The following is a 25,677-nucleotide window of genomic DNA, read 5'->3' on the forward strand; positions in this document are numbered from 1 at the left end:
TAAACTGCTGGAAGAAGTAGCATAGGTAAATGCAAAAGGGATGCATCAACAACTTTGTTCAAGACATTGTATTCGGACTCAGAGTGTAGAGGGATGATAGCCAGTTGCAGAAGTGAGTGGTGAGACAGAGCCTGTCAGCTGATAGATGGAAGCAGATGAAGGGATGGGAGCTGATGGGCAGGTGGAACCAGTTGAGCAAGGGGTTAAGACACGAAGACCATAATATATAGGAACAGAATTAGAAACATAGAAACATGGAAAACCTACAGCACAATACAGGCCCTTTGGCCCACAAAGTTGTGCCGAACATGTCCCTACCTTAGAAATTACTAGACTTCCCCATAGCCCTCTATTTTTCTAAGCTCCATGTACTTATCCAAAAGTCTCTTAAAAGATCCTATCATAGCCGCCTCCACCACCGTTGCTGGCAGCCCATTTCACGCACTCAACACTCTCTGAGTAAAAAGCTTACCTCTGACACCTCCTCTGTACCTACTTCCAAGCACCTTAAAACTATGCCCTCTCATGCTAGCCATTTCAGCCCTGGGAAAAAGCCGCTGACTATCCACATGATCAATGCCTCTCATCATCTTATACACCCCTATCAGGTCACCTCTCATCCTCCGTCGCTCCAAGGAGAAAAGGCCGAGTTCACTCAACCTATTCTCATAAGGCATGCTCCCCAATCCAGGCAACATCCTTGTAAATCTCCTCTGCACCCTTTCTGTGGTTTCCACGTCCTTCCTATAGTGAGGTGACCAGAACTGAGCACAGTATTCCAAGTGGGGTCTAACCAGAGTCCTATATAGCTGCAACATTACCTCTCGGCTCTTAAACTCAATCTTACGATTAATGAAGGCCAATACACCATATGCCTTCTTAACCACAGCGTTAACCTGCGCAGCTGCTTTGAGCATCCTATGGACTCGGACCATAAGATCCCTCTGATCCTCCACACTGCTAAGTGTCTTACCATTAATACTATATTCTGCCATCATTTTTGACCTACCAAAATGAACCACCTCACACTTATCTGGGCTGAACTCCATCTGCCAGTTCTCAGCCCAGTTTTGCATCCTATCAATGTCCCGCTGTAACCTCTAACAGCCCTCCACACTATCCACAACACCCCCAATTAGGCCACTTCTTGCAATGCGTCTGCTTCTCCATTTAATCATGGCTGATTTTTTTTTCAACCTCGCTCTCCTATCTTTTGCCCTTAATCTTTAACCCCCTTTTCAATCAAGAATCTCTCGATCTCAGCCTTAAATACACTCAATGGCTTGGTCTCCATGGCCTTTTCTGCAATTGATTCCAAAGATTCACCATCCTCTGATTGAATTAATTGCCTCTCACCTCAATTTTAAAGGGCTGCCCTTTTACTCTGAGGCTGTCCCTTCGATGCTCTACTCTCCTACTAATGGAAACATCCTGTCCACGTTCACCCCATCCAGGGGTGGGAAAGGTGAACCAATTGAGAAGAAACGCAAGTGGAGAGATATGCGGGTGATGGCAGACGGGGCCAGATGGGTGAAGGTGATGAGTCTCTGTGATTGGGGGTGTGGTGGAGAGGGATTCTTCTCCCCTGCTTCACGAATACAACTGCTCACCTTTGCGATGTGAGGGAAAACCCACACAGCCACAGGGAGAACGTGCAAACGCCACAGAGACTATGCCAGAGGCCAGGATTGAACCCGGGTCTCTGGCACTGCGAGGTAGTGGCTGCCCGCATGTCCTGGTGTTATAATCCCATTTTGTCCTAACTACCACAGTGGTTTTGCTATTAAAAGTGCAGCCTCACTGTGGAGTTTGCATGTTCTTCCTGTTGGACTTCCCCATCCTCTCCAGCTTCATCCCATAGACATTGGCACTCGTGGGTTAGTTGGCCACATAGATTGGAGATCGTCAGTAGAATCTGCTGGATATTGGGGCGAGGAGTGGGTGATGGATATGAATAGATTGATGAGAAAATTAGCAGATAATCGGGATTGCTGTGTGAACCAGCATAGACTCAATGGGCTGAAATGGCTTCTTTAAATGCCTTAAGGAAATATGAATTATTAATCTGATCATAACCCATGCAAGCTGATGTCTTGCAGGCATCCCAAAATATTCCAGGTAAAGAGATAGATATAAGTTAGTTTTTTTAGCATAATACGCTTGGGCTGACAGTGGAGTGAAGCGCTCACCTCTCCAGAGGGGTATGGAGTTACTTGGTTGCTTCAAGTCACAATATTTATAACAGAACGGCAAATAAAACAGGCAACAGAATTCAACACATCTGGGTTTGTGAAAACTGAATTCCTGACCCGCATGTTGCTAGTCTTGGCTGTGATTATAAGATAAAATACTTCTGTGAACAAATAAATAATGTATTCATAATGGGGCGTGAACAGCAAGCGTTGCTTTCGGCCATTGGTCAGCTTGTGCAGAGGAGTGTGGGAGAGCGCTGGACAGTGAGAGAATTGTGCACTTGCATTTGCTGTGATTCCCCATTAAAGCCCTTATTGATAACCGAATTTACTTATCTCAGTTACACAGCAGAGAATTCTCATTGTGCTGGCTGGAATAATTGAAATTCCAGCCTGTCAAGAGAGAGGCTCACCAAATAGGCGAGCAGTACTTTGTCAGTAACTACAGGCAGAAAGTGCACACAGAGCAAAAGTTTTTACTTAAATCGAACTTGCCACCTATGATAGCACTTAGTAAGGAAACAGTAAGCTCTGGTTTTACATAGGCTGTAGGTGTACTTACTTGGAAAGACATATCTCTTGCCTAGACATGTGTGCAACAGGTGGCTGATGGTACGAGTGTTTCTAATAACAGGGCAGCGTTTAAAGCTGTGTGAGATAAGGTGGGCCGGGGAAAGGAACAGAATGCAGGTAGAGCAGTCTTTATCAGCAAACTTTTACTGTCCACATGCTTGACATGGAGTCATTTCCTTTGGGTAGCCATAGGAGCACAGGAGATGTGGTAGGTCATCTGTACCATGGTTATAATTAACTTTGTCTCCCCAGCTGGGATCATCATCATAAGGATGCAAGAAAATAGGGGTGAGAGTAAGTCCGTCAGCTCCACCATTCCGTGTGATCGTGGCTAATCCGCCTCGGACGTCACCTCCCTCACTGTGCCCGTTTCCCAGCGCTCTCAATTACCTGATTTGTTTGCCTTCTCTTCTAATGCCCCTATCTATCTTGCCCCCACAACTCTCCGAGTTAGAGAATTCCAGAGATTCGACAAAAAGAAATGCCTGTGCAGCTCAGTTTCAAATGGCCTTCCCCCAATTTTGCAACAATGTGCCCTCATTTCAGATTGGTATTGGTTTCTTTCTTGCCACATGGACTGAGATACGGTAAAAAAATTTTGTTTTGCATGCCATCCAGACAGATCATGTCATACATAATTGCATGGAGGCAGTATAAAGGAAAAAGAATGCAGAATACAGTGGCACAGTTACAGAGAATGTGTGGTGCAGACAGAGAAATAAAGGACAGAGATGAGGAGGAATTTCTTTGGTCAGAGGTGGTGGATCTGTGGATTCATTTTCACTGTGGAGTCTAAGTCTTGGGTATAAACTGGAGGTTGATAGTTTATTGTTTAGTAAGGACATCAAAGGTAGGAGAATAAGGTTGAAAGGGATAGTAAATCAGCTATTGTGGAATAGATTCAAAGGGCCAAATGGCCTAATTCTGCCTCCATGTCTTGTGGTCCAAGTACAACAGCCACAATGAGGTAGGTTTGGGAGAATTCATTCTTTAGCTTATGACGAGTTTGTTCGAGAGTCTAATAATAACAGTGGGATAGACATGATACTTGAGTCTGTTGGCTCAAGCTGTCAGGTTTTTATATCTTCTACCTGATGGGATGGGGGAGAAGAGAGAATGTATGGGGTGGGAGGAGTCCTTGTTTAGGTTGGCTGCTCTGCCGAGGTAGCAGGGGGTGTAGACGGAGCCAACGGAGGCAGTTTCTGTGATGGTCTGAGCTGATTTCTCTGCAATTTCTTGTCATCTTGGACAAAGCATTTGCCGTGCCAAACTGTGATGCACATAGGTGAGCTGGATTCCATGTTGCATCTATAAAAATTGGTCGGTGTCATCAGGGATAAGCTGAATTTCCTTGGCTTTCTGGTATGGTAGAAGCAATGGGGTGCCTTTTTTGGCCACTGGATCTTTGTCGGTGGAGCAGGACAAATCATTGGAGATACTTACTCCTAGAAACTTGAAGTTCTCAATTCTTTCACTCGTAGAAGTAGTTTAATATCTAACTTGCCATTCCACCTCAGGACCTTTCAACAATTTTTTTAAACCCTGAGAAATATAGATTTGATTTTTAGCCACTTGTGGTAGGATAAGGCATGATAATATAATTGCTAAGCTTATCTTAGAAGGATCTATGGTTTTTTTTCTGAGTTTTTCATTTAATCTTGACTAAGCAGCTCTGGAGGGTATAGTACCTGCTATTCATCATCCACTCTCATGAAGACTGCTTCCTTATTGTTCTGGTCTTTAGAGGTACAGTTCCTTTTGTATGAGTAGTACCATTCACACCAAATACATAGAACTCCGCTCAGAAATACACTACAGTGAAAAGGTGTACTGTGAATTTTCCTTCCGTGACTGGAAATGACCTTCTGAGAAATTGTTATTAATGTAAGAACGACTTCGCTCTTTATGCTAACCTGTACATCTTAACTTGTATATCTGTACAGCTTCCTGTATGCAAGCTGTCTTTTATGAGTACCACTTCCTGCGCAGGTAGTTTTATTCTGATTTGAAGCACGCGAAAGAAAGGCGCCTACTTCCATCCACTCTCTATTTGCCCTTAAAATAGCGATATCGTTTCATTTTATTGCCTTCACTGTGTGTGTGTGTGTCCACGCGTGCGCACAGCTCTGCAGTTTCACAAAATCTTCCCCATTGAACAACCTGAAAGAAAGCTTCTGACTCGGACGATCTTTGAGAAGTTGTTTAGCTTGCTGCTCCACTGTGTTCACGTGCACAGTGAGGGCAGGAGACTTAAAATATCTTCTCCCTGTACCTCTCTGATGTTTTGTACCTAACTCTGCAGCATGAACAGGGTCATAGAGCAACACAGTATTGGAACAAGCCTTTTGGCCCAACTTGCCAACACTTTTCAAGATGCCATCTAAGCCAATCGCATTGGCCGGCATTTGGCCTATGTCTCTCTCTTCCTATCCATGTATCTCCAGTTTGTCTATAAACCTTCCTTTTAGCAGTGAATCCTAAATGCTCATGGATCATACGCTGGCACAGAGGTTAGGTTCATCAAGCTTCATTGTGACCCAGTGAAGTGGCCCAAAACCAAACAAAACAACACTGGCCCCTCGCCATTGCTGTGACTACCCACGTCATCAGTTTTACATTCCCATGCTTACTCTCTTGGGAAATCAACTAGTGAGATTGCCGATTGGTTGGTGTTGGAGGAGAAAAGAGATGAGGTCACCCCAACTCAGAAATGAAAATCCATCTTTGTTAGATTTGATTGAAAGATCAGGATCGGCTTCCTCCCAGTTTTAGTATCTACGCTCCCCCAGCCATTTCCTCTCCTTATCAGCTACTCACACTGACTCCTCAACGCCACACTTGTGTGGGTGCTTGGCCTCACTCCTCCTTGGAGTCTGAGCTCAGATATTGAGTGCTGGTAGACCTGGGGGCATGGGGGAGGAGAGCATCACATTCTCGCCTCCACTCCCCACTTCCCAACAAAAGTGCATTGCTTGCTGCCTGTTGCCAGGGAGCTGATTTATCCCCTCAAAATCAAAGCCCATCCTAATGCCCTGAAGTTTTAGGTGATTATTTATACTTTCCTTCAGCATGCCATAAAAACTTCAAATGCATTCCCATTCAATTTGCACAACATGAATCATGGTGATGAGCAGTTTTTGTTCTGTGGCTGCATTGCTATCGCCTGAAAAGTTTATTCCTGCTCCCTATAGGATACCATCGATATATAGAACTCTGTTCAGGAATACACTGCCCTGAGAAAGTGTGCTGTGAACCTTCCTTCCGTGACTGGAGATGAACTTCTGAGAAATTGTTACTAATGTTATGCTAACCTGCATATCCTAAGCTATGCTTTGGCAGGAGTGAAAGGAGAGCACAGCTTCTGAGGTAAAACTACTTCAAACCAAACATATCTGTGGAGTTTCATTTGGGATATGGTCCATGCCTTTTTTTGGGGCCCTTATCTAAGAAAAGATGTGCTGGCATTGGTGAGGGTCCAGAAGAGGTTTTTGGAAATTAAAGTGTTTGATGGCTCGAGGCCTGTACTTGCTGGTGTTCAAGAGAATGACAGAGAATCACATTGAAATCTACTGAATACTGAAAGGGCTACATAGAGTGGACATGGAGAAGATGTTTCCCATAGTGGGGGAGTCTAGGACCAGAGGGGACAGCCTCAGAATACAAGGACGTCCCTTTAGAACTGAAATAAGGAAGAATTTCATTCGCTAGAGGGTGGTGAATCTATGGAATGCATTACCACAGATGAAATGAAGTCAATGGGCATATTTAAAGTGGAGGTTGATAGGTTCTTGATTAGTAAGGGCACTAACGTTTACGGGGAGAAAGCAGGCAAGTGGGATTGAGAGGGGTGATAAGTCAGCCGTGGTGGAATGGTGCAGCAGAATCAATGGGCGGAATGGCCCAGTTCTGCTCCAATGTCTTATGCTCTTATGTTAATCAAAATATTTACAGCAGTTAATCACTTAGATTATGAGGACACGCAGTCCTCTTTTATTGTCATTTAGTAATGCATGCATTAAGAAATGATACAATGTTTTTCCAGAATGATATCATGGAAACACATGACAAACCAACTTAAAAACTAACAAAAACCACATAATTATAACATATAGTTACAACAGTGCAAAACAATACCGTAATTTGATAAAGAACAGACCATGGCACAGTAAAAGTCTCAAAGTCTCTCGAAAGTCCCATCATCTCACGCAGACGGTGAACCTCCAGCGCCGCCAACTTGCCGGTGCAGCATCCCGGAAGCATCCGACCACAGTCCGACTCCGCGTCCGTCCGAAAACTTCGAGCCTCCGACCAGCTCTCCGACACCGAGCACCGTGCACCATCTCTGCCGAGCACTTCGACCCCGGCCCCGGCAACAGGCAATAGGCAAAGCCGAGGATTTGGGGCCTTCCCCTCCAGAGATTCTCAATCGCACAGTAGCAGCGGCAGCGAAGCGGGCATTTCAGAAATTACTCCAGATATTCCTCCGTGCTTCTCACGGCTGTCTCCATCAAATCCGGATTGTGCACGACCCCCTAGTTAACACATTACGATATCATTTGGAATGGCGCGCGCGCTGCGTTGCGCCGCCATCTTCTTCTCCCTCCTTCGGTACATTTAAGGCACTTAAAGGAACAAATCAACCATTCTCTAGTATACAGCTTATATGGACGACAGACTGAGTGTTACACTGAAGAGACAAGAAGCCTCTCTGAGAACTGCTGGCTCAGTTTTCTTTCATCTAAAATGCATGCGTTTGGTGCAGTTATGAGCCTCTGAAAGAGGAACATTTCATTTCCACAGTTTTTCTCCAAAGCAAGTTTAATAAACAAACTTCTGCCAAAGACATTTTCATATTCTAGAATTCTGCCACTGCTGCTGACACCATCTGAATTACTGTGAATGTACTAAAGACCCAGAACGATGCGCAAATGTTCAGGAGGTCAGGCAGCCTCTGTGGGGAGACAAACAGTTAATGCTTCAGGTCAATAATAGTGATCCAGATAGAGGACTTTCTTTTATAGTGATTTATAGTCAACTTAGTATTTGCAGTAATCTTTCAAGGATGTTTACTGTAAGGCGTTGTAACTTGGTGGTAGAGGAGGGCTTAAAGAACGCACAAAGACATTAATTTGCTTCAAAACATTCAGGAGTTTTGTGGTCTCTGTGGATTTCTATCATCCAACGGTATACCTGTAGAGAATGCAGCAAATACACACCACACGCAAGAAGCTTAAAGGCACATCCTCTTGACTTAAGGCTGTTCGTGGAATGCCTCACTAGTTGCATCTCGAGAGCAGTTCATCACATGACACAAATCTTTGAAGGAACTTAAAGCAAGCAATCAACAGGAATTCTGCAGATGCTGGAAATTGAAGCAACACACATCAAAGTAGCTGGTGAACGCAGCAGGCCAGGCAGCATCTGTAGGAGGAGGTGCAGTCGACGTTTCAGGCCGAGACCCTTCGTCAGGACTAACTGAAGGAAGAGTGAGTAAGGGATTTGAAAGTTGGAGGGGGAGGGGGAGATCCAAAATGATAGGAGAAGACAGGAGGGGGAGGGATGGAGCCAAGAGCTGGACAGGTGATAGGCAAATGGGGATACGAGAGGATCATGGGACCTCCTCTACTGTAAAGATGAAGCCACACTCAGGTTGGAGGAACAACACCTTATATTCCGTCTGGGTAGCCTCTAACCTGATGGCATGAACATCGACTTCTCTAACTTCCGCTAAGGCCCCACCTCCCCCTCGTACCCCATCTGTTACTTATTTTTATGCACACATTCTTTCTCTCACTCTCCTTTTTCTCCCTCTGTCCCTCTGAATATACCTCTTGCCCATCCTCTGGGTCCCCCCCCGCTTTCTTCCCGGACCTCCTGTCCCATGATCCTCTCGTATCCCCTTTTGCCTATCACCTGTCCAGCTCTCGGCTCCATCCCTCCCCCTCCTGTCTTCTCCTATCATTTTGCATCTTCCCCCTCCCCCTCCAGCTTTCAAATCCCTTACTCACTCTTCCTTCAGTTAGTCCTGACGAAGGGTCTCGGCCTGAAACGTCGACTGCACCTCTTCCTACAGATGCTGCCTGGCCTGCTGCGTTCACCAGCAACTTTGATGTGTGTTGCTTAAAGCAAGCAATTCTTGTTCACAAATAGTACTGCATCCGGCACTACAGGATTGAATGTGTAAGTCCTAGTCATACTAACCCCCTGGGATTTCCCTGTCAGTTATTTGTCGGTAATCAGAGTGTTTAGCACCAGTGCAGAATCAAATGAAAATACCTCCATGCCCTTCAACGTTCGAAGGAGCTGGAGGAACTCTGTGGGTACTGATGAAGGGACTCGGCCCGAATAATTGTCCATTTTTCTCCCCTGAAATCTTCCAGCTCATTTGGGTGTTGATCCAGAATTACAGCATCTGCAGTCTCTTGTGCTCCATACCTTACTCCAAAAGAGAGTGAGGAGGAAGGAAATGAGAAGATCCAAAGATTCCCCCTTACGTAACAAATTCAGTATGAATTTGTTACTTAAGATTGGATCTGTTGATGCTTTGCCCTGAATTTAGCAGCATAACTTTCTCCAAAACACAACATACTTCAAATTGAAAGCTCAGCTCACCTTTGCTCAGGCCTCAGCTTATAATATGCACCTTCGGATATGATTACCATCAGATAGGAACCAGAATTTTTGCAACTGTCCTGTCCCTTTCAGAGTTTGAATTTGCACCATACAAAACAAAAAGGTGCTGTCTTTAACTAGGTCGGTTTATTTTGATTATGCCTTATACCTTCCATAGAAACTAATCTCTAAAAATCAATATAACTATCATGATTATGAAGACACGTAGTCCTCCTTTATTGTCATTTAGTAATGTATGTGTTAAGAAATGATACTTTATTTCCTCCGGTGTGATATCACAAAACACAGGACAGACCAAGACTGAAAAAAGTCATTATTCAACTAGTTAATCAGAAACACACCAATGAAAGCCTGCAGACATGGTCAAGAGGTTCGGTTGTTGTCAGACCAAACATTAAAATGGAGAAAAAATATGATCTAAGTGACTTAGACCGTGGGATGATTGCTGGCGCTAGATGGGGTGGTTTGAGCATCTCAGACACTGCTGATCTCCTGGGATTTTCATGCACAATAGTCTCTAGAGTTTACAGAAAATGGTGTGGAAAACAAAATACATCCAGTGACTGGCAGTTCTGTGGGCAAAAGCACTTTGTTAATGAACCATGTCAAAGGAGAATGGCCAGACTGATTCAAGCTGACAAGAAGGTGACAGTAAAATGATAAAAATAGGCCGTAGTCAGCGTGGTTTTCTCCAGTGAAAATCGTGCCTGACAAATCCGTTGCAAGTCTTTGAAGAAATAACAAGCAGGATAGACTAGGAGAATCAGTTGCTATTGTGCATTTTGATTTTCAGAAGGCCTGTGACAAGGTGCCACAAATGAGACGGCTTAACAAGATACAAGCCCATGGTATTACAGGAATGATTCTAGCATGGATAAAGCAGTGGCTGACTGGCAGGAGGCAAAGAGTAAGAATGAAGGGAGCCTTTTCTGGCTGGCTGCCAGTGACTAGTGGTGCTCCACGGAAGTGTATGTTAGGACCAATTTTTTTTTTAACTGTTATATGTCAATGATTTGGATGATGGAATTGATGGTTTTGTTGCCAAGTTTGCAGAGGGTATGAAGATAGGTGGAGGGGCAGGTAGTTTTGAAGAAGTAGAGAGGTTACGGAAGAACTTAGACAGATTAGGAGAGTGGGCAAAGAAGTGGCAGATGGAATACAATGTCGGGAAGTGTGTGGTCATGCACTTTGGTAGAAGAAATGAAAGAGTTGACTGTTCTCTAAATGAAGAGAAAAAATGAAAAACTGAGGCGCAAAAGGACTTGGGACTCCTTGTGCAGGATTCCCTGGAAGTTAATTTGCAGGGTGAGTCTGTGGTGAGGAAGGCAAATGCAATATTAGCATTCTTTTCAAGAGGACTAGAATATAAACGCAAGGGTGTAATGCTGAGGCTTTATAAAGCACTGGTGAGGCCTCACTTGGAATATTGTGAGCAATTTGGGGTCCCTTATCTTAGAAAGATAATGCTGAAACAGGAGAGGGCTCAAAAGAGGTTCATGGAAATGATTCCAGGTTTGAATGGCTTGTCATATGAGGAATATTTGATGGCTCTGGGCCTGTATTTACTGAAATTCAAAAGAATGAGGGTGACCTCATTGAAACCTTTTGAATGGTGGAAGACCTTGGTTGAGTGGATCTGGAGAGGATGTTTCCTATGGTGGGAGATTCGAAGACCAGAGGACACAGTCTCAGAATAGAGTGGCACACATCAAAGTTGCTGGTGAACGCAGCAGGCCAGGCAGCATCTCTAGGAAGAGGTACAGTCGACGTTTCAGGCCGAGACCCTTCGTCAGGACTAACTGAAGGAAGAGTGAGTAAGGGATTTGAAAGTTGGAGGGGGAGGGGGAGATCCAAAATGATAGGAGAAGACAGGAGGGGGAGGGATGGAGCCAAGAGCTGGACAGGTGATTGGCAAAGGGGATATGAGAGGATCATGGGACAAGAGGTCCGGGGAGAAAGACAAGGGGGGGGGGGGGACCAGAGGATGGGCAAGGGGTATAGTCAGAGGGACAGAGGGAGAAAAAGGAGAGTGAGAGAAAGAATGTGTGTATATAAATAATTAATGGATGGGGTATGAGGGGGAGGTGGGGCATTAGCGGAAGTTAGAAAAGTTGATGTTCATGCCTTCAGGTTGGAGGCTACCTAGACGGAATATAAGGTGTTGTTCCTCCAACCTGAGTGTGGCTTCATCTTTACAGTAGAGGAGGCCGTGGATAGACATGTCAGAATGGGAATGGGATGTGGAATTAAAATGTGTGGCTACTGGGAGATCCTGCTTTCTCTGGCGGACAGAGGTAGGTGTTCAGCAAAGCGGTCTCCCAGTCTGCGTCGGGTCTCAATAGAGTGGTGTACTTTTAGAATGGAAATGAGGAGGAATTTCTTTTGCCAGAGAGTGGTGAATCTTTGGAATTTGTTGTGGAGGCCAAGTCTGTATGTTAATTTAAGGGAGAAGTTAATAGATTCTTGATTGGTGAGGGGATGAAGGGATATTAGGAGAAGGCAGGAGACTGGGTGCTGAGTGGAAAAATTGATCAGCCATGATGAAATAGCAGAGCAGACTCAATGGGCCAAATGGCCTAATTCTGCTCCTATGTCTTATGGCAATTCAAATAACCACACGTTACAACAGTGGTGCACAGAAAAGCATTTCTGGGTGCACAACACATCGAATGTTAAAATGAATGGGCTGAAGACCACAAACATGTCTTTCTCATTTCCCCGTTCATACCTCAGAGAGTAATTCTACATTGGAGCCATTACATCCTTCAACATTGTCAAATGTTGTCAGAAAAACAACTTCAAGTGAGGCTGACTGTCACAAAACATTAGGCTGCAGTTTACCTACATCAGGCTGCTGTTTATTGATTACAGATCAGCATTCAATACAATCACACCCTCAGTTCTAAGCAACAAGCTCCAAAACATGGGCCTCTGTACCTCCCTCTGCAATAGGATCCTTGACTTCCTCATTGGAATACACAGTCTGTATGGATCAGAAATAACATCACCTCCTTGCTGACAATCAACTCTAGTGCACCTCAACGATGTATGGTTAGCCCACTGCGCTACTCTCTCTACACACACGACTGTGCGGCTAGGCACAGCGCAATTGCCATCTATAAATTTGCCGATGACACCACTATTGTTGGAGACATTTCAGGTGGTGATGAGGAGGCTTACGGGTGCAAGATAGGTCAGCAAGTTCAGTGGTGTCACTACAACAACCTTGCACTTAACATCAGTAAGAGCAAAGAATTGATTGTGGGCTTCATGATGGGGACGTCAAGGGAACACACACCTGTTCTCACTGAGGAATCAGCAGTGAACAGTTTCGAGTTCCTTGGTGTCAACACCTCTGAAGAGCTGTCCAACATATTGATGCAATTACAGAGAGGGCATGATGGTCACTATATTTTATTAGGGGTTTGAGGAGACTTGGTATGTCTCCAATGACTCTCACCGATTTCTACAGATGTGTTGTGGAGAGCATTCTAACTGGTTGCATCATCCTCTGATTATGGAGGGGCCACCTTCTTGTAATGAACCTGACCAAAGTCTTATAAGTGATTGGTTGGAGGGAAAAACCCTGGTTTTATGGCCTTGTTGTAAAGGAGCAGGCAAGTTTTTATAGTGGGCTGAGGGGAAACATGTTACGTAGTTGAGAAGTAGCTGCAGTTGCCCCGTGCCCTCTTGACATCTGTCCTTTGTGTATTAATCAAGATACTAAAGTCAACAGCACCACTGTCTGTCTCAAAGGGTATCTGTATGTTGAGGGGAGATCTGATAGAGGTGTAATCCCCAGGTTCTGTCAGCCGTGTAAGTCTAGGGAGGACAATCTCTGGCCCCACCAAGCGTGTGGGATTGAGGAGCAAAACCTCCTGTTGTGTGGACGCTGCGTGATGTGTCACCCTGTTACAAATCAGTACCACAAAATACACCATAAGCAATTAAACGATTTAGCTTTATAATTCTTAATTTGACCAAAGGGTTACTATAGTAAAACAAAAAGAAAAGGGCCCTTTTTAATGAAACGGTCTAGTTTGCACTAGTTGGAGCTCACAGTTTTGGTTCCACTGGTCCACCATCAATTTCCCCGGGCTTTGTTGACCCCTGGCCCCACTCCAAATCCATTCCTTTCTGGTGTCTACGACCTCTCCTTTCTGGCATCTTCTCTCTTCATCTTCTGCCGAACAAAAGACCCGGATCACCTCGGTCTCAGGCACACAACAAGAAAAAGAACACTCCCTTCACTGGACAGCGCAGATTCCAAAGTCCCCGTTAACTCTAGCCATAACCCAAACACTGCTTCTACAGGAGGACCATTACATTAGCAGTGAAACCTTTCTCAGGGTGTTACTGATGTTTATAAGATTATGAGAGGGATAGACAGAGTAGACAGACTGTATCTTTTTCCCAGAGTTCTAATGTCTAATCCCAGAGGGTATGCATTCAATGTGAGAGGGGGTAGGTTCAAAGGAGATGTGAGGGGCAAGTATTTCACACAGAGAATGGTGGGTGTGTGGAATGCACTGCCTATGGTAGATAGAGGCAGATACATTAGGGGCTTTTAAGGGATGTTTAGATAGATGCATGGATGTGAGGAAAATAGAAGGATATGGACATTGTGTAGGCAAAAGAAGTTAGTTTAATTGGCCATTTTATTACTGATTTAATTGGTTCAACACAACATTGTGGGCCAAAGGACCTGCTCCTGTGCTGTCCTGGTCTACGTTTGTTTCAATAGGATAGGAAAACCCAAAACAGGAGACAGAATAGACTGAGAGGTAAGGGGTTATGGGGATAGGGGCAACAGAGACGATATACAGGACAGAGCTTTCGATAGTGAGCAGTTGTAATGCTGGCACATAAATTACACCTCGTCGGTGGCAATTTGATCATTTTGTGCTGGAAGGGTCACTTTGCTTCTGTTACCCTTCAGTAACAATGTCTGAATGGTCCCATCAGAAGTGACTGGGATTAGATCAAGTTGTGTCAAACTAGAAAGTTAACAAAAGCTGATGGACGGCCTTAAACCTTTTTATGGATCCAAAGCAGTCTGATGGGGAAATGTAGTCATGAGGTGCAAAATTTTATATCGCAGTTGTACTCCAGGTGTGTTTTAGGAAAACTAAACAGGTAATATAGGCAGGTATGAAGGCACTTATTAAATTTAGGGGTGGTCACTGCTGCAATGAAGAAAGTACACCTGATCATGTGTTAAGTCCCACATAATCCGTTGTTTAAAATAAAAGCAAAAAATGTTGGAGCAAGGAATGGAACAGAAACAGCTGTAAACACTCAGCAGAAACACAGCTAATACAGCTTAAGTTTCAGGTTGATGGTTCTTCTGATGCAAAACATTAACTCCTTTTTTCACATACATTGCTTGATCAGTTAAGTATTTCTAGATTTCTTTATTTTTATTTCTGATTTGTCAAATCTGTAGCTGTTTTCTTTACAAAGGGGCAAAGGGCGATACAGGGGGATGGCAGGAGAGCTGGCCAAAATTGATTGGACACTAGAGGGGTAATGTGTTGCTATTACTAAGGAGAAGGTGCTGGTGAACTGAAAGGTCTGAGGGTAGGTAAGTCACCTGGACCAGATGGACTGCACCCCAGAGTTCTGAAAGAGGTGGCTGAAGAGTTTGTGGAGCCATTAGTAATGATCTTTCAAGAATCACTAGACTCTGGAATGGATCTGCATTCCAGTCCACTCTTTAAGAAGGGAATGAGGCAGAAGAACGGAAATTATAGGCCAATTAGCCTGACTTCAGTGGTAGGGAAGATGTTGGAGTCCATTATTAAGGATGAGGTTTCCTGTGGTAAACCATGTATATAGGTTATAACTGGGTTACCTGTCTGGATATGCCTGGACACACCCCTCTGCAGACTGCTCCTGTGGCTCCACCCACAGACCCCTGAATAAAGGCGATTGTGTCACTGCTCCTCCCACAGTCCAGGACAGACATACAACATGGACATGGATCCATTTTGCCGTTATTAAAAGCCTTTCAGTATTTACTCTACTTCTAGTCTTTTGGAGTAACGGATAGTGCATCAATTTTATTAACAGTAATTTTAAGGCGTGGAACACGTCCTGAGACCTGACAAGTTAGACCTTGACCCGCAAACACCTGAAGCCGGAAACGCTTTCAAACTCTGGCTAGCCTGCTTCGAATCATACATGGAGGAGATTGAAGTGACCGAGCCCACCGCGAAGCGCAGAGTTCTCCTCTCCAGGGTCAGTCCACGGGTCTACTCGATGATTAGAGACCAGGTGAGCTACAACAGCGTGATGAGCGACCTCAGAAGACAATACTTGCGGCTGACAAACACCATCTATGCGCGACATTGCTTAGCAATGCGGCAGCAGCGGCCTGGAGAGTCGAGCGCTGAGTTTGTCCGGGCCCTACAGCCACTCGTGCGGGCCTGCGATCGCTGGGGGCTGATGGCTGAACACTATGCGGAGATCCTAGTAAGAGACGCCTTCATCACAGGGACCAGATTGCTGGAACACGCCGATCTTACCTTACGTTCGGCAATTGAGCTGGCCAACACGCTGGAGGCCGCTCTGCACAACTCTGAGGCTCTCCGGGCACGTGATCTCCTGACGGCCTCGTGGATGCCACGGACCCCGCAACCCGCTGGCGAATTGACCACAGCTGCTGCCAGTCGTGAGTCTGCGAAGTGCTACTTCTGCAGACTAGAGAAGCACCCCCGGAAACGCTGCCCGGCCCGAGAAGCTACCTGCTCCAGCTGTGGAAAGAAGGGCCACTTCACCAAGGCCTATAAGTTTAAACTGCAAGCGGGATCGAGCAGTGCTACATGCGAGGCATGGGGGTCGCCATCTTGGCCGACGCAATCTTGTCTGCACGCCGCCACCATGTGCGAGACATGGGGGCAGCCATATTGGTCGGCGCCACCTCGAACTGCCTACGACCCACGGGTGCTCACGAGGCACCCCACCGCGCTGGATCAAGACAGCGACTCAACTCTGGCCTCCGTTACCCTGACCAAAGCGCTCCCCACCAGCTCGCAAGGTCAATGATGGACATCCTGGTGGAGGGGTGCAGGACAAGCTGCCTGTTTGACACGGGAAGCATGGAGAGTTTTATCCACCCGGACACAGTGTAGCGTTGCGGACTCACGATACGGCCGGTAAGCCAAAGGGTTGCCATGGCTTCCGGGTCACATACAACAGACATCTGGGGGGGTTGTGTAGCGACGCTAGTGGTGCAGGGCACAGAATATCGAGACTTTACATGCCCCAACTGTGTGCCCCTGTGCTATTGGGGCTCGACGATGCTGAGGATGTTCTACGAGTCTGTGGTGGCCAGTGCGATCATGTTTGCTGTTGTGTGCTGGGGCAGCAGGCTGATGCAGACACCATCAGAATCAACAAACTCATTCGTAAGGCCAGTGATGTGGGGATGGAACTGGACTCTCTGACGGAGGTGTCTGAAAAGAGGATGCTGTCCAAGTTGAATGCCATCTTGGACAATGTCTCCCATCCACTACATAATGTACTGGATGGGCACAGGAGTACATTCAGCCAGAGACTCATTCCACCGAGATGCAACACAGAGCGTCATAGGAAGTCATTCCTGCCTGTGGCCATCAAACTTTACAACTCCTCCCTTGGAGGGTCAGACACCCTGAGCCAATAGGCTGGTGCTGGACTTATTTCCTGGCATAATTTACATATTACTATTTAATTATTTATGATTTTATTACTATTTAATTATTTATGGTGCAACTGTAATGAAAACCAATTTCCCCCAGGATCAATAAAGTATGACTATGACTATGACTATGACTTCCAGAGCTGCCTGGAATGTGTGACAATGGAGTATGATGGGCCCCACCCACTGATCACTGTTGGAAATTTTCAGTTTTGTAGGAATACCTCACATACCCCGCTACTGACCACCCCCACACACCGACCCGCACATCCCACCCAACACCATGCCAACAGCCGCACTATGGATACCACTTGCGGCCTCTCCACCCTCAAGATCCCTCCCCCACCACTGTTCGCCAACCTGACCCCCGACTGTAAACCTGTGGCAACTAAAAGCAGGAGGTACAGCGCGGGGGACACTGCTTTCATTAAGTCGGAGGTGCAGCGGCTGCTCAGGGAGGGGGTCATTGAGGCAAGCACAAGTCCTTGGAGGGCGCAGGTGGTCATTGTTCGGAACGGGGAGAAGAATAGGATGGTCGTGGACTATAGCCAGACCATCAATAGGTTCACACAGCTCGACGCGTACCCTCTACCCCGCATCGTGGATATGGTCAATCAGATAGCACAGTACAAGGTGCACTCGACCATGGACCTAAAATCCACTTACCATCTGCTCCCCATCCACCGGGAGGACTGCCCTTACACTGCCTTCAAGGTGGACGGCAGGCTTTATCACTTCCTGCACGTCCCCTTCGGTGTTACGAATGGCGTATCTGACTTCCAGAGGGAAATGGACCGGATGGTGGACCAGTGCCAACTGAAGGCACTGTCCCTCTGACTATACCCCTTGCCCATCCTCTGGGTTTCCCCCCCTCCCCCTTTTCTTTCTCCCTAGGCCTCCCATCCCATGATCCTCTCATATCCCTTTTGCCAATCACCTGTCCAGCTCTTGGTTTCATCCCTCCCCCTCCTGTCTTCTCCTGTCATTTCTGATCTCCTCCTCCCCCTCCCACTTTCAAATCTCTTATTAGCTCTTCTTTTAGTTAGTCCTGACGAAGGGTCTCGGCTCGAAACGTCAACTGTACCTCTTCCAAGAGATGCTGCCTGGCCTGCTGCGTTCACCAGTGACTTTGATGTGTGTTGCAAACAGAGGGAGAATGTACAAATTCTATACAACAGCAGCGGAAATGGAACACAGTTCACTGGTGCTTTTTATCGTGCTACGCTAACCACTACGCTACCTGTCACCCCGAAGTATACAAGAGACATGCTCCTGGAAAATTAGCAGAGAAGCAGACCACTTAAAAAGGAAATGCTGTATGCTTTTCCTCCTGGATTCCTTGCAGGAATGTTTGGGACATTATTCCCTCCTGGAGACCCTTGGACAGTCTCAGAGCACTGACAGTCCTGGTTCTCCACTCAGTTCCTGGCAAGCCCTTTCATCCGGTTTGTAAACATGCCTGGACAAATTGTCTGCTGCTTTTTAAGTTTGAGAGCATTAGAATTTGAAATGCATGAGTTTCTCAATGGCAGGATGGGTCCCTGCTGTTTTATAAGCACAACAATTCATTAGTGGAGTTGATATTCAGTGCGATGTTTAAAATACAGTGGCATAACCAGAAAATTGGCTGAAAAAAAATCTCATTTAAAAATTGATTTGATGGAAGCTAATCTTATAGAGAAAAATAATCAAAATCTCACCAGCTGTATAACAGTATTAGTCTCAGAACTTAACTATGGATTCCATTTGAAAATGAGATTAAAGGAACAGCAAACTGCGGTGAATACTTGGAATGTAAATTAATTACTCCAAGATATGTTCCATGTGTTCAGTCTTTATTTATCTCATCCACTTGTTTTGAAAACGACAGAACCCAGAAGGCGCCTGTCCCCTTTATAGTGAGGTCAAGAGAATAATATTTGGTAATGTCAGCCAATTGGATCCCAGCCGATGAAGTCCAAGCCCAATGTCATCTTTGTGCTCGTCATGTTCTAGATGCATCAGTGACCATTTTCAGTGATTTCTCTTTACCATACCACTCTTGCCTCTGCCCCGCCACACGAGAAACTGAAGAGGAACAAAGTTTTCTTTTTTTTAAGTTGAGAGTCAGTGAAATCCAGTAATGGGCTCTTACAGACTGCCAGCTCCGGCTCAGATTTTTGGCTTTGGGTCAGGATGCAATGAGTTGGAGACTCTAGAGACATGGCTGACGCTTTGGTAGCACTGATACAGTAATGATATGTCAGATGTGATGTCTCTTCGGTGTGGCCTGTTCAGAGAATGAACAATCCCACAACATCATTTTATATAATGACAGAAAGTCCTCTCTGGTGTTGGGACGACCACTTATAATTTAACCAGTATGACCAAAATAACATCTGGGCATTAATATGTGGGATCTTGCTGTGCATAAAGATATGGAAGGCGCTGGCGTGGAGGGCTATGAACGACATGAAGGAAATCTGGAAGTCGAACCTGACCAGAGGGCTTAAAGAGAGGATCATAGCAGTCATAGAGTCCATTCTCACGTACGGATGCGAGACGTGGACACACACCAAGACAATGCGAAAGTCTCTAGATGGTTGCTATACACGAATGCTCCGGATGGCTCTTGATGTGCGTTGGCAACAGCACATGACGAACGTCGAGCTCTATAACAACCTACCGATGCTCACCACTAAAATCGATGCCAGAAGACTGCAACTAGCGGGGCACTGTCTACGCCATCCCGAGCTACCTGCCAGCCTAGTCGTCATATGGGAGCCCAAGCACGGGAGGATGAACCCTGGGTGCCCTCCCAAGACTATGGTCAACACGCTCCTAGAAGACAGCGGCGCGGCTAATGTAGATGAACTGAACACACTGATGAGGGAGAGGGAGAAGTGGAGAGACCATCACTGTGCCCAACGCCAGCCCCCTAGGCCCAAGTTGATGTAGTGAGTGAGTGCTGTGCATGACAGCTGGCTCCCTTCCAATATAAGAACAAGACCACACTTCCAAGATGTTGATCAGCTGTATTGTGAGGTTGTAAAAGGTGTTACATAAATGTAGATTTATTTTCCCTTTTCACTTTGCCCTGACAAGAATGGAGTTGTAGGTAATATGGTTGGCTCAGACTCCAGTGATCTGGGTTCGATCCTGACTTCTGGTGATGCCTGTGTGACCACCGATGCTCCCGTTTGCTCCCTCACTTCCCAAAGATTGACTCGTTGGTAGGTTAAATGGCTGTGGGAAGTTACCCTCAGTTAAGTGATGGAAAAACAGGAGTGAATATTAATTGGAGAACTTCCGGTAATTTGTCCACCCCTCCTACACCATTCCCCATTCTGACTTCCCTCTCTCACCTTATCTCCTTACCTGTCCATCACCTCCCTCTGGTGCTCCTTCCCCTTCCCTTTCTTCCATGGCCTTCTCTCCCGTCCCTCTTCTCCAGCCCTTCATTTACTTCACCAATTGACTTCCTAGCTCTTTAATTCACCACTCCCCCTCTCCTGGCTTCACCTGTCACCTACCACCTTGTACTTCTTTCTTCCCCCCCCCCCACCTTCTTACTCTGACCTCTCACCTTGTTTTCCCCAGTCCTGATGAAGGGTCTCGGCCTGAAACGCCAGCTGATCACCCTTTTCCAGAGATGCTTGCCTGGCCTGCTGAGTTCCTCCAACATTTTGTGTGTGTTGCGGAATATTAGTGGGCGTGTGTCAGGGTTTAGACAACAGAGAAATAAATGGGGGTTGGGATTGCTCTGAGAGTCAGCATGATGATGCCCTCTATGTCTCCACCGTTGGCAAAGTCAAAGCTGAATATATTATTATATTTGTAATATAATATGTAATATAATTAAAATGTATTGTTATATTATAATATTTTTGTATTTATTATCATTAATTATTACATGCACGTACATGTTATACACAAGTGCAATCAAACTTGTTGGAGCAGTATCACGGGTACATGAGCAACATTCACAAGATAAATATGAACATAAATTGTACGTCATTTTCTACAGGAAAAACAACAATTGTGGTTCTAAGTGGTCTAAGTAGACATAGTGTTGCTATATAGAGGTAGTCATTAGGGTTGTGTAGGTTGGCAGAAGAACTGAGTGGTTGAAGGGAAGTAGTGTTGGACTGGGCTTCTGTACCTTCTGCCCAAGAAGCTGTGAGACCATGGCATGGCCTTTCCAAACAGCAGTCTCTACTTATAACTAATTTTTCTACTCTTTCTAAATTACCAACATCCATAAAGTTGGACTAGATCCTTTGCCTCCCTGAATAGTTGATGTTAGACTAATAACTCTTTTCCTGGCGTAAAATGATCTACAACTGCAGAGTCAATACTCCGAGGAACATGCAGAATTACGTAGCACCCTTTTTTGCTGACACCAGGATTAAAGAGTGGAGATGACGGGGTGGAAGGGCGCTGTGGGGCTGTGGAGGGGAGTGGTGGGGTGGTGGGATAGGTTAATGGGTGGAGGCGTTGATCAGCATTTAAGCTAGAGTACAAACCACCTCCGACTGGAGATGGGGGATTGATGTGTAGAGAAACTACACTATCTCAAAACTAGAGACAGCATTGGGAGCAATTGAAAGTTCTTTTATTTGTTTTAATTCTGGGCATGTTGAACTGCTGACTAGGTATTCTTCCAAGAGGTGGTTTGTCAGAAAAGACCTCTATTACTCAGTAAAACAGGGCAAGTTGCAACAAGGTAGCCCAACTGAAGAAACAGCCAGCGAGTTGAGGTTTTTTTTACATTTGCCCCAGTGTCACCCCTAACTGCACAATTGGCAGGCTTTCTGTCTTAGGCAAATTAAATGCAAGCACTTGTACATTCAATGTAAAGAACAGAGCTCAACTTGGCCTTTGATAGTTCAACAGTTTCCATGGCAATACCTCTCTTTAGTTTCATCCTCACGTATTGTAAGAGTAAAGACTTTAAAATGAAGGGACTGTCAGCTTATAATTATACCTGATAATGGGGCTGAAAGCCTCTGGAGTTCCTTCAGTTCCTTCCCGTCTGTAAATGCCTTCAAACCAGCCATTGACCACAGCAACCACAGATGAGCCTCTGGCATTTGAACAGATATAATCATCAAAGAAGGCAGTGGCCTGAACAATCCATTGATCCTTTTAAAGTTTAAAATCAGAAAAGCTGGCGTTTCGAGTTTGTGGTTCAATGTTTTTCAGGGAGATTTTCTGTTTTGGGCATGAGGCAGATTCCTGATGTCTGCTGAGTGATGAGAGTGCTTCTGCTGTTCCGATTATTATTCCAGGTGTAAAGCAAACCACAAAAATAATGCCAATAAATGCAACTTTATGTGTAGTGTCTATCAATAGGTGGAAAATCAATTTGTAAGTGGATTAGGGTTAGACTTGACTTGTCATGTCTGATACCTCAGGCCTTGGTGCTTCAATGGGTCAGAGTTGATACGCACCCCAGGCTGCCAAGATAAAGTACAAACATGCTTCCTTGTGCGGCCGAGACAGCGGCAATGTGCAAGGGCAACATGAACGTGCCTGACTCCTTCACCATGAGGCCCTGTGCACCAGATGGGCCATCTGGGACACATTGTGGAGGAGAGCAAGCTCCACCCATATAAAAAAAGGTGAGAAAGCTTTGACAGCTGGCTAAGCCACACCCACAGATTGGCCAGAACAATCAAAACTGTCAAAAGACGTACAAAAACAATTATAAACTATTGACATTAAAGACCCTTAAAAGCATTAATACTTCAAAATATTTAAAAATATTTTGTGTTATTACAAATTAATCATATTCACAGTATTTAAAGTATCTACTAGGACTAACTTTGATCTGAATACCTCATTACAACTCCGATCTAACTGACAATGAAACCAGCACAGGATGTCCATAAATTCCCCAGCATGTGTGACGGGGAAACTTTATGATCACTCTGTGGTACTCAAGGAGTGCTTCCATGAGCCATCCGACACTGAAGAGCAGGTAGGCAAACAGTGGCAAATGGGTAACTGCAGGTTCAGGAACTCTTTATTTGTGGGTGAGCGTCCTAAAGTTTCACAGAGAATTGTCAGCAGTTTCATGAGGATTACCTGCAAAATCTAGGCCAATGTTAAGCTATTTATTAAAATACTGTTTCTTGATTGGTTTTAGCTGATCAGTTGTTCATCATAAACACAAGATATTCTGTAGATGCTTGAAATCCATGAGACCATAAGACATAGGAACAGATTAGGGCCATGTGACCCACTGTTCCATCATTTCTGATTTATTATCCCTCTCAACCCCATTCTCCTGCCTTCTCCTCATAAGCTTTGATGCCCTTACTATTCAAGAACCCATCAACCTCCATTTTAAAACACCCAGTGAGCTGGCCTCCACTGCCATCTTTGGCAACAAATTTCACAAATTCGCTGCCCTCTGGCTAAAGGAAGTCCTACTCATCTCTGTTGTAAAGGGGCATTCTTGTATTCTGAGGCTGCACCCTCTAGTCCTAGACTCCCCCACCATGGGAAACATCCTCTCCATGTCCACTCTGTCTGGGCCTCTAAATAAACCATAGGTTTCAATGAGATGCCCAGAGCACCACACAAAACATTGGAGGAATTCAGCAGGTCAGGCAGTATTTATGGAGTGGAACAGCAATTGAAGTTATAGATTGTGACCCCTCTCAACCCATAATGTCATCTGATCACTAGCGCTCTTGTTTAAACTCTCTTGTCATTCATTGACACTTTGAGCTAGTGTGATGTGGCTCCTCATCCTACTTCAGGGACTTTGAACTGAAAGTGGAATCTTCCTTGTAAGTTTGGTTCGGTACAATGAGCTACCTGGACCCCGAACAAGACCCCTGGCCTTATCTCTTCCTTAAGCCCATCACCCCTGCTGGGGTATAGGCTGTAAATAGCAGCTCCCCAGATTCCTCTCCCTGGGGGAAGTCTTTCTAGTCATCCAAAGACATAAGCCCAGCTTTGAAGATCTATAAATATTGACTTCCCTAACTTCCGTTAATGACCCTCCTCCCCTTCACACCCCATCCCTTATTTATTTATTTTACAGTCTATATTTTTTATTTTTCCCCCTTTTTTTCTCTCTCTCTTTTTTCTCCCTTTTTTTCTCTCTCTCTTTTTTCTCCCTCTGTCCCTCTCACTATACTCCTTGCCTGCCCTCCACCCTTTGGGCTCCCCTCCACCCTTCTCTTTCTTCCCTGGCTTCCCGTCCCGTAATCCTCTCTCTTCTCCAGCTCTTGGCTCCATCCCGCCCCCTCCTGTCTTCTCCTATCATTTTGGATGTCCCGCTCCCCCTCCCACTTTCAAATCTCTTCTAACTCTTCCTCCAGTTAGTCCTGACAAAGGGTCCCGGCCTGAAACGTCGACTGTACCTCTTTCTAGAGATGCTGCCTGGCCTGCTGTGTTCGCCAGCAATTTTTGTGCATGTTGCCCAGCTTTGAAGATCCTTCCTCTCCCGGGATGATACCTTTGGAGCTTCTGTCGCCATTTCTGTAGCACTGGGTTTTGACAGGATGGGGTGCTAGCCCCTTGCCAAACCCGCCTCCTTTTGCAGCTGGGCTTGGGGCCATCCATTGCGGAGTTCTGAGCTCTTCTGCTTGCTGAGATAACTGTGATAAAACCACACAATGATAACCTATCAAAAATAATGGAAGAAAAGATGGTGATTTGGAGGAAAGTTCTTGTCACATCTCTTTAGCTGATGTTGACTTGGTTTGTGTGACAATTATATCCATGTTTAATTAAGATATTTAACGCATTGTCCCTAAGATGGACCATGGTTCAGCCAGCAGAGCTACTTCCTTACAAATCCACCAACCTCAGTTCGATCCAAATCTCAAGTCCTGATGGTATGGACTTTGCAGGTTCTCCCTGTGACTGCATAGATTTCTCCTGGGAGCTCCAGATCTCAAAAATAGATTGGCAGGTTAATAGACGCCTGTAAATAATTATCCCCTTATGTGCAGGTGCGTGGTAGAATTGCTAGGGAGAATTGATGGAATGCGCAAAGAATAGGTCACAGGGAAAAATTAATCAGCAGCATACGGAATTTTTCTGTGATTTGGTATTGACTGAATATGTCAAATTTACCTATTTCTGTGTTGTATACATCATTCCGTGGGCACTTTATTAACCACACCTGTACAGCTGCTCATTAATGCAAATATCTAATCTGCCAATCAGGTGGTAGCAACTCAATGCATAAAAGTATGGTCAAGAGGTTCAGTTGTTGTTCAGACCAAACATCAGAACAGGGAAGTAATATGATCTAAGTGATTCTGATTGTGGAATGATTATTGGTACCAGACAGGGTGGTTTAAGTATCTCAGAAACTGCTGATCTCCTTGGATTTTCATGCACAACGGTCTCTAGAGTTTACAGAGAATGGTGTGAAAAACAAAAAAAATCCAGTAAGTGGCAGTTCTGTGGGTGAAAATGCCTTGTCAAAGATAGTAGTCAGAGGAGAGTGGTAGACTGCTTCATGTTGACAGGAAGATGACAGTAACTCAAATAACCACAAAAATAACAGTGGTGTGCAGAAGAGCACCTCAAAATGAACAAAACTTGAGCCTTGAAGTGGGTAGGCTATAGCAGCAGAAAACCACAAACCTA

The 25,677-nt window shown here is 45.3% G+C and overlaps 1 protein-coding gene across 1 annotated transcript in view; it reads left to right on the forward strand.

The window, feature by feature from the left end:
* kremen1 (kringle containing transmembrane protein 1) overlaps positions 1-25,677 on the forward strand; it is a 225,207-nt gene that overhangs the window by 191,591 nt on the left and 7,939 nt on the right. The window lies entirely within an intron of this gene.

This window comes from Mobula hypostoma, chromosome 27 (assembly GCF_963921235.1).
Source record: "Mobula hypostoma chromosome 27, sMobHyp1.1, whole genome shotgun sequence".
Taxonomy (NCBI): Eukaryota; Metazoa; Chordata; class Chondrichthyes; order Myliobatiformes; family Myliobatidae; genus Mobula; species Mobula hypostoma.